Here is a 12,766-nt window from a genome sequence, read left to right as displayed (position 1 = left end):
CAACTTGCAAAGGTATGACAGAAAAACCTATCATTTTTACTTATACAATTTATTCATTTAAGCTGAGTGAAATTTTGACTTAAACTATCGAAAAAGATTAATTCAGTACCCTATGATGGAGATTTTCCTTCTTTGCAAATTTTCCAATACTTTGTGTTTGGACAAGTAGTCTACTTAATGTTGTTTGCATCATCAAGAAGCATTGCTCCTCCACCATAAGAATATAGAAAAATCTAAAGTGAGGATTTAAGTGACACTCTTCGCAGAAAGGAAAATTTGTATTAAATATGACAAGGCTTTGGTCTAGTGTTCCAATGCATTGAATCTGTCATGATGACACATATTCACTTTAAATCACGTATCATCATCCTAAGTGCTCTAAAATACTGATCCAAGCCAAGTCCAATCTAGTATTATGTCATTTAAAATTTTAAAGTGAAATAGAGTTTTTTTTTTTTTTTCCAAGTCGAAATTGAGAGAATTTTTCATTAAAAAAAAAAAACATAATTGCATATGAAGTTATGAACGATGAAGCGCATGTGTTCCGAGTTTCGAAGCCCAAGTTCATTAAGCACTTTACACCGTAACACCTGTTTTGTTCTCCACTTGTTTACGTTACACAGCATCGTAAAATAATATACAGACAAAACATCGATCACCCAGAAAAGAAACCATTGCTTAACCTAAATCCTCGGCATTGTCACAGTCTCGGTGCGTATCTTTCTCTACCTTATTTCAATGCTCTATTTCCTTTTTGGGTTTTCATTGAAATCTCAAATGGGTTTCTTTTACTTTTCAAAATCGGTGCTAAATATCTCAAATTTGTTCAGTTTCTGTATCCTTTACTTTACTGCTCAAGGTCTCGTTTCTTTTACTTAGTTTTTGAAATTCTTCTCAGTTCCAATACTATGATATTGTCTCTCTCAAACAAGTCCTAGGTGACGTATGTTGAGTTAGTTAAATATTGATGTAATAAAAGTTCAACTTCTATATATAGTGTTGCTTTCGTTTCTTAGGTAGTTTCTTATTTTGTTTTATTAATATTTTTTTCTTAGCTTAAATAAAATGTTAGTCCCTAAATTATAGTTCATGAAGTTTAAAGTAATCGTTTTTAGTCCCTCAGATGACATGTCCAAATTAAAACTGATATGTCATCACTTTATTAGGCACATTAGGACTAAAAGCAATCACTGAAAGTGTATTTTGGCCCTTTTTTATTTTTATTAACAGGTTTTATTTTGAGATTTGTTGCTGTGGTTTGAAGCTACCATTTTTAGGTGATCAGGTGGTTCTTGTCGTCTTTAGCTTTGTGGCTTTAGTTTTCACTTTTGGCATTTGAATTCTGTTTATTTTGAGTGTTCAATTGTTTATCTCATGTGATTTTGATCTGGATTTTGATAATTATTGCTTTAATTGGTGGGTGAAAGTGCTACCAGTTAGTGTGCATAATGGAATTCATTGGTTATTGTGTCAAGTAAAAGAACAAGAAGAAGAAAATGAGTGTAAGCCATTTTGTGTTTCACTCCAACTTTGATTTTGAGTCATTTATTTATGGGCTGTTCATACGTTTTGATTGAGTATTCTGGACAACACTGCTTGTTTCTTGTTAACTCTAAGTTCACTTTAGTGTTAATGTTTGTATTTCTACAGAAGGTCTGTTGTATTGATGAAGATATTCTGCTTGCAGTTTGTTGCTTCACTTATTTATTGTAGACTTCTCTGCCATGCATGAACTGTGATGGGGGTTTGTGAATGGCTGTTGCATTTGGTTGTGTTTACAAGGATGGTGAATGATATTCATGGCTTCAGTGACTAGTTAATTCAAAACATTACAAATATTCACATGCACAAATGTAATCCACATAAAGCCCTATTTCCTCTCCTCATTCCTCAATACTTGTCATAGACTACATCACACCTATGCAAACTCTAAATTTTCTTGTCAAAGGAAAACCTGAATCATTCACAACTCTCACCAATCACCATCGATTTCCTTTCCTTGGATATCTATCTAAACCCAGCCCATTATAGACCAGTATCTAAGTCCATCTCCATGTTTATCAACAACCCCACCTCCAAAACCCTTAAAAAGCTGCTCAGTTCCTCTCAAAAACAGATCTTTCCTTTCATATTCCAGCCCCAAAAAGACCAAAACCCTCCTTATACAAACACCCAAAAATCCCACAATGTAGATGTATACATGAAGTGGAAGAAAGACTCATACTATGACTCAATTGAGCACATCCACAGGTCCGAACAACTCAAGGCCGTCATTTCCTTAAAAAACTGAATAGCTCAAGATCCCAACGGGTGCATCCCAATCTCTCAAGTCTCAAAGAGGGGACTAGAGTTGGGTCTGCCCATAAAGGCTGCTCAGTTCTTGAGGCAATACCCAATAATCTTTGAGGAGTTTATAGGTCCCTAATATAACTTACCTTGGTTTAGGCTGACCCAAGAAGCTGTTGAGATTGATAGAGAGGAGAAAAGGCTGTTTGAGGATTGTAGGGGTGACCTGAAGAATAGGTTGTAGAGGTTCATATTGATGAGTAAAATGAAGGTTTTGCCTTTAAAGATTATTCAGGGAATGCAGTGGTATTTGGGTTTGCCTGAGGATTTTTTGAGGTGCTTGGAAGTGAATTTGGATTAGTTCTTTTAGGCTTGTGGAGATGGATGATGGATTGACCGGGTTGGCTGTTGAGAGTGAGAAAAAGATATTTTCGATGGTGCAGAGAAATGCTAAGAAGAGAGGTGTGTATTCTGGGGAACCGATGGAGGCAGTTGAGTTTCCACTTTTCCCCGCAAAGGATTTGAGGTTGAGGAAGAAGATTGAGGATTGGTTAAGGGAGTTTCAAAAGCTTCCTTATGTTTCACCCTATGAGGACTTTTCACATTTGGCTCCAGATGGTGATATGGGGGAGAAGCGGGTTGTCGGGGTTCTTCACCAGTTGCTTAGTCTTTTTGTTGAGCATTCAGTGGAGAGGAAGCAACTTCTATGCCTCAAGAAACATTTTTGGCTGCCACAGAATGTTCACAAGGCATTTGAGAGGCATCCCCATATGTTTTATTTGTCTTTGAGGAACAAGACTTGTACAGCGATTCTGAAGGAGGCTTACAGTGACAAAACAGCTATGGAGAGACATCCATTATTGAGGGTTAGGAAAACGTACATCAAGTTGATGAATGAGTCCAAGCTGATTTTGAAGAATAGGAGTTTGAGTAATGAGTTTGTTGATTGTGGGAACCCAAAGTTGGATTTGGATTTGGATTCTGCAGAATTGGAGAGAAGAGAGATGGCAGTTGTTCTTTGTAAATGATTTTTTTGGGTAAACCCTAGACCTAAACCCAATTGTTTTTGGCTTTCTACAACAGCCAGTGCATGAATGGAGTTCAAGCATTTGTCTGCATTTATTTTTGGCTTAATCACAAATTGCACCCCTTAACTTTGCCTATAATTCAATTCATTAGTCTAACTTCATTATAGTTCAGTTTAGTCCTTCAACTTTCAATTATGTTCAATTCAGACTTATCAACAAAAAAAAAATTATGTTCAATTCAGTCCTGTTAATCTCTATCATAATTGTGCCGTTAACTTTCAATTTTGGTCAATACAAAACTACAATGTTTTGGGGGGTCCTTAATGGCTAAATTTTAACTGAGACTAACAAGAGGACCGAATTGAATTTTAGAAAGGCCAATTTGTAATTTAGCCTTTAATTTTTTTTTTAATTTTTACAGCACACATGCAATAGAAAACTGATTCATATCAATGATTAATTTGTTAGTATATAAAATCTTTCAAATGTTGAACTAACCCAAGGCTTAGATTCCTCGCTAAATTTTAGAACTTCATACATTGTCCTCTTGTCTTTCTCCATCTCTTCAACATCGGTGTTTGTGGGTACTGCCAGTGCTTCAATTCTATCAATTTTCCTCACCAATATTGATGAAACAAGATGGGCAAAATAGAATTTTTATTTCGAATTATTTTATGTAAATATATGTGACTTTTGTGTCCTTTTACTGACCTATCTCTTAACTCTGTCTTTTTTGCATTGTGCAAATTGATTAAACCTTTGTTGCAGATGTAGAGGACAATGAAAATTGATCTTTCTCTGCAGGCTTCTTCAAGTATTGTGTTCTGCATGATCTTTCTATAATGCAATACGGATTTTATTCTTCCTTTCTTTTTAGCTCTATAAGACATTGTTACTATCTTGATACTTTTCCATCTACTTGATATCTTGTTTAACATAAGAACAAATCTAAATAAAACTTAACCTGTTGTCTTCAATCTCAATGATCTTTTCCTTCAATTTCTCTGCATTTGTATCTTTCTCATGCAGGGAATAGATCAGTCCAGGTATTATAAATTGGAACCATGCTAGCACTTTATATCAAGTACATATGCATGAAATTATCAACCAAATCATATGAAATATATGAGTATATATAAGTACGATAATAAAATGTAATATTAATACTTCAAATAGGATCCATTCAAGTAAGTAGACAATTATTTGGCTTATCTTTCTGTGCTTTTTTTTTTTATAACTAAATGTGAGGTTTGTCATCTCAGCTACCAGATACAAAAGTGTTAGCTTGATAAACGATTCTACTGCAATGTATGGTGCCTAACAATTGACAAGGCATTTGTGCCCTCCTGATAGATTCTCTTGAATAAAATGCCAACTTTATTAATGATATAATTGCTAAAGCTGCAACCTCTATTACTTGGGCAAGAAGAAAATGGTGCATAGCTCATAGCTGCATAAAATATTATCATCAAGGTATCTGCAAAAGGTGACAGCTTATGTTTACTTGTTTAGCCATCAACTGCTTCTACAGTGAGCCATTTGCACAAATTAGTTTTATTGAAACTAATCTTCATTAAGATATCTGATTTTTTACTCTTTTTTTATTTTTTGATAAAATGATTTTTTTTTTTTTTAACTTTTGAATGTGAGGTATGTGTCATCAATTACGTGCAATATAATTTATTTTTTACATTTTTTTTTTCTATAAAATGACAATGTAGCAGCTGTGCTACTATTGTCCTCAACTTGAAATACTATTATTTTTCTAGTACATCTTTGTCAGACTTTCTCCATTGAATGATTCTTATGAGAGATAGTAAGGGAATTTAGAACTCAATGAATTCTGGAACACGTTCTATGTTAGAATGGATATGAGACACGGCCAACAATGAATCTAGGCGATGTTCAAACAAAGAATGGCATTACAAAAAACGAGTTAAAAAATTTTAATATTTCTATTATCTTTTCACTTAGGTTCTTCATCTTCCTTTTTCTCTGTCTGATTGATAATATCTTCCTTTTTCTTCATCCTCCTTTGTACTAACTCTAAATTTAGAGAAACAAAACATTTCACAATAGCTGGCGTGGCCTATCGTGATTGATGCATAATAAAAATGTTGTCATCAATGGGTCAAAGTGAAACTGATATTATTCTAATTAAAACTTGTTATATTAACAAAATGTGGTGAAAAAAGTTGTCTTTAACACTAAAAAGGCAAAATAAATACGGTAATTCAGCTCTATCAAGAATGTTTGTGAACCCGTTTTGCAACTATTAGTCTATTTCTTCCCACATCTTCTGCTCTGAGAATTGCGAGAAGCAGAAAGATCTTTGTGCATACATGCATCATGTTGAGAAAGTATAGGGCACGCTTTGTACATGTGTTACATGACTTGACATAACAAAATGGGGAAGTAATAGTGACAAGCTCACCATCCAGACTTAGATGGAATATTATGACATCAAGGCCTGGTGAGAGTTGGTACTTGAAGCTGAATGATGAGAGAGTCATCAACTAAGAGTAACATGCACAACTGTCAGAGTAAGAAAAGTCTGCTCTGCGTATCTTATTATTTAATGATGCAATGTGAATCGCTAGAAACATGTGAAATGTATGACTAACTCATACTCAATAAGGAAATGCTTAGCTTTCCAGACCCATATGGATGAAGTCATTTTAGCTATGATGTATGCTATCAATCGGGGTATTTGGTGAAGGTATTTGTATTTCTCAAGCTACCATTTGAAGGTGAAGCAAAACTTTACTATGAACTCTTTAACCATATATAAATGCCTTGGGAAATTGATATGCTAGTTAAGTACATATCTCAGTAAGGTATTTCTACAGGATGCTTATTTTCAACAAGTTGGATTAGTCACTATCCTAACAGATCCGTTGATCTATCTAAGTGAGGTCTTAACTCTTAAATGTAATTGTAATGCTCTCCTCTCTCACTAACCTTCCTTAGGTGGCTAGACTTATAACTCAATTCTCTTAGGTAAACTATCCAAAAAAAAGTTATAAACAACGGATTTAATCTTATTGTACAAATAGAATGAAATTTTGATTCCAATACAAAGAGTATCTAGCAATACTTATCTTATGCATTAGACATACACATTGCATCTCCTCAATTCACAAAATGTGAATCATACAACTATGTGAGATCTATGTATTATGAGAGGAATGATGTATATATCTGATATATAAGATACCTTCTTAATAAACAAGCATACTAATTCATTCTAATATATAATTTGACGTCGATTAATTTATACAATTAATAAAGTGAGTTCAAGCAAATGTTAGGTGAACTTGATGAACACCATGTATTTCACAACAGTTCCACATGTTGCTGATTCTACTAACTACAAGTTGAAGCAAGTAATCTTATACCTTGGTTTGGAGTTAAGACCAAACCAAGTAATCTTATACCTTAATTTCATGTTTCAACCGAAGCAAGTCTTTGGTTGAAACATGAAATTCAGGTATAAGATTACTTGGGTTTGGTCTTAACTCTTAGAGATAGAAGAAGCAATGGAAAATGGAGTTGGGTTTTCTTTTCTATTAGTTAATTTTCCTATGCAGCTCCCAAAGATGTTTCCATTTTAGTGTAAATTTGGCTTGGACTGCAAACAAGCATATGCTCCTTTATGCTTGGCTTGTATAAACCAATCTATTGTGTACTTGATTTTAATTTCTTGTGTCGGTGCACACATGTACACGTGACATAAATATAAATCAATTCGTAATAAACACGAGAAAGAAGATGAAAAAAGAGTTTTTTTAAAAAAAAATTAATGCAAAAGTAAACCGTAGAAATTCAAACATCTATGGGATTGGTCTCGGACACCCAAGAAAGTCAAAAAAATAAAACTGAGAGAATGAAAAACGGACATGATAGAAGTTTCCAAGACTAGCACTTTTTTTTTTTTTTTTGACATAAAAGATAGAAAGACTAGAACTTTTACAATGACTTTTATATATCTAGATACAAAAGAAAATGCTGCAAATTATTCAAAGAATTTTAGACGCGTTTAAGGCTTTAAGCATGCACAAACTTATATTTCGTGCTCAAGTGCAGCCACCGAGCATGAAAAACGGACATGATAGAAGTTTCCAAGACTAGCACTTTTTCTTTTCTTTTTTTTTCTTTTTTTTGACATAAAAGATAGAAAGACTAGCACTTTTACAATGACTTTTATATATCTAGATACGAAAGAAAATGCTGCAAATTATTCAACGAATTTTGGATGCGTTTAAGCATGCACAAACTTATATTTCGTGCTCAAGTGCAGCCACCGACAAATCATATATCTCATTTACACGTGTAATCTAATTTTGTACTGAAATTCGTTTATTTTGCTGAAATTAAAATATATATATATATATATATATATATATATATATTGAAAGTACTGTAAATAAAAATATAATTTAGTTGAAATAATACAGTGGGATTCATGAATAATACAAAAAAGTACAGTGGGGCCTACGAATAGTAACAAAAATAAGTTGGATAGTAAAATAAATTGGCAAAAATAATCTGTCAAACGCATACTAAGTGTTTTTTTAATTTTTTTATAAAAAAAAAATTGGTAACAAATTATTTATTCATAACATTCAATATGAAAGTCGAGATAACCACCTCATTCATTTTTTTAATTAGATCATCTTATCATTACTAGTTACTACTGTGGGGGTAAAATGGTTAAAACACGTATTTGGGCCTTGGACCTGATATTGGTGGTGTAAGCCTGTCCGAGCAGAGCCTTTGAGGCCCACAAGTCAATTTTTGTTGGAAAGGTTGATGATGTAGTCCGAGGAGAGGCATCTCCTCAGCTGAGTCCAATAAAGATGGTATGACACGTCATGATGTTTAGGGGAGAGAATTTTGGAAAATTTGGTGGGTAAAGATATGTTTCATGCTGTTATAGAGAGAAAGAACGTATGAGAAATATCAAGGGGAAAAGCTGTTACCACTGCATTAAAGACTCTGCACCTACCTCTCTGGCCGCATTAATGGGAAAACGACATCGGAACAGTACCAATTAGCCTTATAGCTGTTATTTGAAGACTTCCAGAGGGCGGTGGAGAAAGAAAAAGATCTGAATCATTGATTTGTGTTACACGTGGAAGGTGAAGGGAAGAGGGAGAGTGATATAAAAGGAAAAAGAGAATGAAAAAGGAGGGTTCTTCTTCAATTGTAATTTATTGTTAAAGGAAAGAGAGGCAATACAAGCCACCCTCGGCTTATATCCGAGGAGAATTTCTGTTATTCTTATCCATTGATTGTGTAAACAGTGGCAATCTAGCCCGCCTATCTGTTGTCCAATATCCATAAAACCTAGATTTCAAGCCCACGTTCTACAAATTTTATTGCATAAAGCTCTTTGGGCCTGAGATTATCACGCGTTTGGGTCCGGGTACAAATTGTGCACTTACAACTACAATTAAATGTTTTGGTACCTAAAAATAGATTACATTCAATCATAATTTTTGGAATTTATCAACAACAAAAAAAAAATCATAATTTTTCGAAACAAATATGCAATGCATCTCTCTCTCACGTAAAGGTATTGACACAGCACATTAGAGAGCTCCAGCTTTCTCTTTCATTTTTATTCAGTTGAGTGTTGAGGCTTTTTCTTAAACTCCTTAATTAATTGACAATTTCTTGCAATTTGAAAAACCTAATTTCCATTTCTATTGCAGTTTCTTGCAATTAAAATCAACTAAAGTTCTTCTTTTTTTCTTTTTTTCTTTTTTTGCTAGAATAAACATGCCCCCAAACTCTTATAGCATGGGGAGGTACCAACTCGTCTAATTAGGTGATGGTTAATTAATCTATTAAGTTCAACTTAATCTTTACTATTTATTTTCTTCTTTAAAAAAAATCTTTACTATTTTTAGTAATATAGTAGAAAATAGATATAATAACAAAATTTGAAATTAAATTTTGGTATTAATGTCTATGCACAATTTTTCAGAATTCTTCATGAGCAAACACAATTATCTCTCCTGCACTTCAAACTAGCTAATTGTTCCCTTTACATTAAACCTAAGGTGTGTTTAAAATTAGTGTATTAACAATTCAAAATTCGAAAAAGCGTGGCGTCGGTAACTTTTAACTGAGCTGGCTTGGCTGGGCCCAAAATACACGTTTCCAGACTACAAAGTCACTAATCATCGTATAAGAACTAATTAAATGTAAATTAATACTATTGGAAAACTTAAATTAACCATACACCTGTACGAGCACCATGAGATTGATAATTATGGGATTAAGACCATAAAATAGACCACTGGTTTGTAATTCACACCTATTCACCTAACTCTTTTGATTATGTAATAAAGATGCCCCATTGGACCTACCTGTTCTGTTCTTTTCTTTTTCTTTTTTTATAAATAAAAAATAATAATTTGAGAGAATTTCAATTTATAGCATTCGCTCTCAATAATAGTTTTTTATTATTAAACCAAGGAATCAATTGGTTTGTCATTTATGCGAGAATTGAACTTCCATATCTTTTATTCAACCATAAAAAGCTTTACAGGTTAAGTTAATTGAAACCCAAATATATATATATATATTTTTTTATTTTTTTTTGGTGTGTGAATGCACACGAAACTTCTATAATTCTCTATGTTCCAATGGAAAAGCAATCATAAGAGAACAGAGCTGTCATCCATGAATCTCATTATAATATTAATCTTAGTCAAAAGAAAAACACAGTTTTGTCTTTGCCAAATAGTTTGCACTTTGTTTTGCACCACTAAAAAATACTTTAAACTTTCTCTAGACTTTAGAGTTTGCACTTAGTAATATGGAGTTGCTGTTATTATCACTGACGCAAGAAACACGTCAATTTTTTGTGTGTGTGACAATCATATATGTGCAACTTGCAAAAATAAGTTCGATTTCAAATTCTAATGTTGTAATGTTGATGTGATCGTTGATTTTAAGTTGCACGCTACTTTTCATTTTTCTCCTTCAAAATTATTGACTTGGATATAAATAAGTTATTGATGAAAGTTCTGCCGTCTCAACTTTTTTTTTTTTAATAATTTTTTTTTGAGAGAGAGAGAAAAAAAAATGTAAGGACATAATTTATACCTAAGCCCAAAATAAGGAGAGAATAGTCTCAAAGAACCCAATACAATAAATTTGTAAAGAGTGTGTATTTGAAATCTAAGTTTTGACAAGTTTGTATACCAATTATAATAGGCCAAGATCAAAATAAAAACAAGTTTAATAGGATAAATCTTCCTCGAATTGAGTCCGAGGAGGCTAGCTCTTCTTTATATGTCTCCCTCACTTAATAACAGATTACAAATATTGTTCCTTAGTCTACAATGTTTTTCTCTCCTTCTTTTTCGATCCTTCATTCTACAGTTTTCTCTGCCTTTTATACCATCCTTCCTCCTCTCTTTACTCTCCACATATGGATCAGATTGTTAGTATGTATACTTGTCCCATCAGCACCTCCCTGAAACTTTTGGAAGTAGCTGTAAAGCTGCACACTGCTGCACAGACATAACCTTCTCATTAATGCGACTAAAGAGTTAACTGCAGAGCATTCAATACGGTAGTAGCAGCTTTCTCCTAGATATTTCATAGCATTTTCCCGTTTAGTGCTCTTACGATGTATATCCTTACCTGCAGGATTTCCTAGAACGTTGCTTCTGGGTGGCAGGTTGTACCTTCCGACCTCAGTTTTGCTTAGCCAAGGAAGTATTCATCCTCAGACCACCTTCTTGGACGATCATGATCAGACGATTTCTTAACTTACCAACACGGATTCTTAGGAAGATATTTGTCCGTCCTCAGACTACCTAATATTCTCGAATTGGGCCTCTGGTCCAATATATACTCCTGGACTTATCACCCCCACAAAAGACATACATGATAACCGCAAAATACATTAACCGGTTTAAATTGGCACATGTATTATTTGTGCTACCACCTAGCATGAATTAATAAGATGATGGTGAATTGATAATTGTGAGGTGAGATAATGTGATCATAGAGACAGAATGAGTGGATCAAATCATGATTATTAGTATTTGATTCAGATCCTAAGATCCTATATCCCAAAAACGTCATGGATCTTTCTAGAACTTCTACTAAAGTAAAATTTGTGTGGGATCTTGATTCAATAGTGATACTAAAAATTTTGTGATATAAAGGAAAATTCGAAAAAAATTCTTATTTCGAGCCTTTAAATGAAGCCCAAATGGCCCAATCTGGTAAAAAATAATGTGATAAATAGATCAGCCTAATAGCCCTAGTTCAAATTGAAAAAAAAAAAAAAAATAAAACCTTAGGGCTCAAGTCAGTAGTTAGTTGTCACATTAACCTAATAAACAAAATCACAGAATACAGAAGAGAAGCAGCTAGACTATTAGGGAGTAAAAGGCGAGTGCAAGAAGCAAAGGAATATGACGATGACGCCCCTGCAAGAGAGACCACCAACAACATTTTTTATTTATTTTTTATTCTGCTGTCAATTACTTACTTTTTTTTTTTTTATGTATTTGTAATTTGTCATTTTGCCTTTTATTAGTAATTTCATTAATTTGTGAAAAAAATTACCTTTTGCAATGTTTATTTAATTTATATATATTATAATTATAGGTATTTTTTAATTGGAAAGAATGATTTGAGCTTTGAGTATTAAGAAAATAGGATAAAAAAATTTGGGCATAAATAAGTGATTGGACTAGTTTGGATTTTATTATAAAACTAATTTTTTAGCAACTGTTGTAAATTGTTGTCAAAAGTTTTTTAATTTAACAGGACACTTTCTTGTCTTTCCAATGAAAACATCTAAGGTTCCAAGTTCTTCAATCTCAACTATCAAATTATCATAAACTTATTTTAAGTTGTTATAATTTAGGTGACACTTATATCTCTCCTGGATCTTGAATTCAATATGTAATAGTGAAAATACTTTAAGACAAAAGTATTGCATCTTTATGTTGTCTATAAATACATTACTTTTGTTTTCTTACAATAAATGAATTAGGTTGATTCATACTCAAATTTTCCTCCCTTGATGGATAAATTGGGCAATATTACTAAGTCATTATGTTTTCTTGGAACTGCCAAAAGTAAATGAGGTCAATGTTAGCTTGATCTAGTTCTGTGTAGCCTCTTTTGCCAAACTTTGAATCACTAACTCACAAGACTCTTAAGTCTTAACCTTAATATTAATATTGCTTTTATTTCATCCTTCTTCTTTTTTCTTTTTTTCTTTTTTTGTCTTTCTCTCAAATACTGCTTTGTTTATGAACCATAAATTGCCCTTAGTTCAAAAATATCGATCAAGACTCAAATTAGAAACTATTTGATGGAGTTTACTTTGAAATTTTTGGCCAAAACTCAGACTAATGAGAGAAACGTGTGAGGTCAAAATCTATTTAATCACAAAAGTCAAGCTGTCCAAA

At 33.0% G+C, this 12,766-nt stretch overlaps 1 pseudogene; it reads left to right on the top strand.

Annotated features, from left to right (window-relative positions):
* The first annotated feature begins 544 nt into the window (after positions 1–544).
* On the top strand, positions 545–3,341 carry LOC142619038 (protein WHAT'S THIS FACTOR 9, mitochondrial-like; annotated as a pseudogene).
* Positions 3,342–12,766: the final 9,425 nt, after the last annotated feature.

This window comes from Castanea sativa, chromosome 12 (assembly GCF_040712315.1).
Source record: "Castanea sativa cultivar Marrone di Chiusa Pesio chromosome 12, ASM4071231v1".
Classification (NCBI taxonomy): domain Eukaryota; kingdom Viridiplantae; phylum Streptophyta; class Magnoliopsida; order Fagales; family Fagaceae; genus Castanea; species Castanea sativa.
This window is presented reverse-complemented; position numbering and strand designations above follow the sequence as displayed.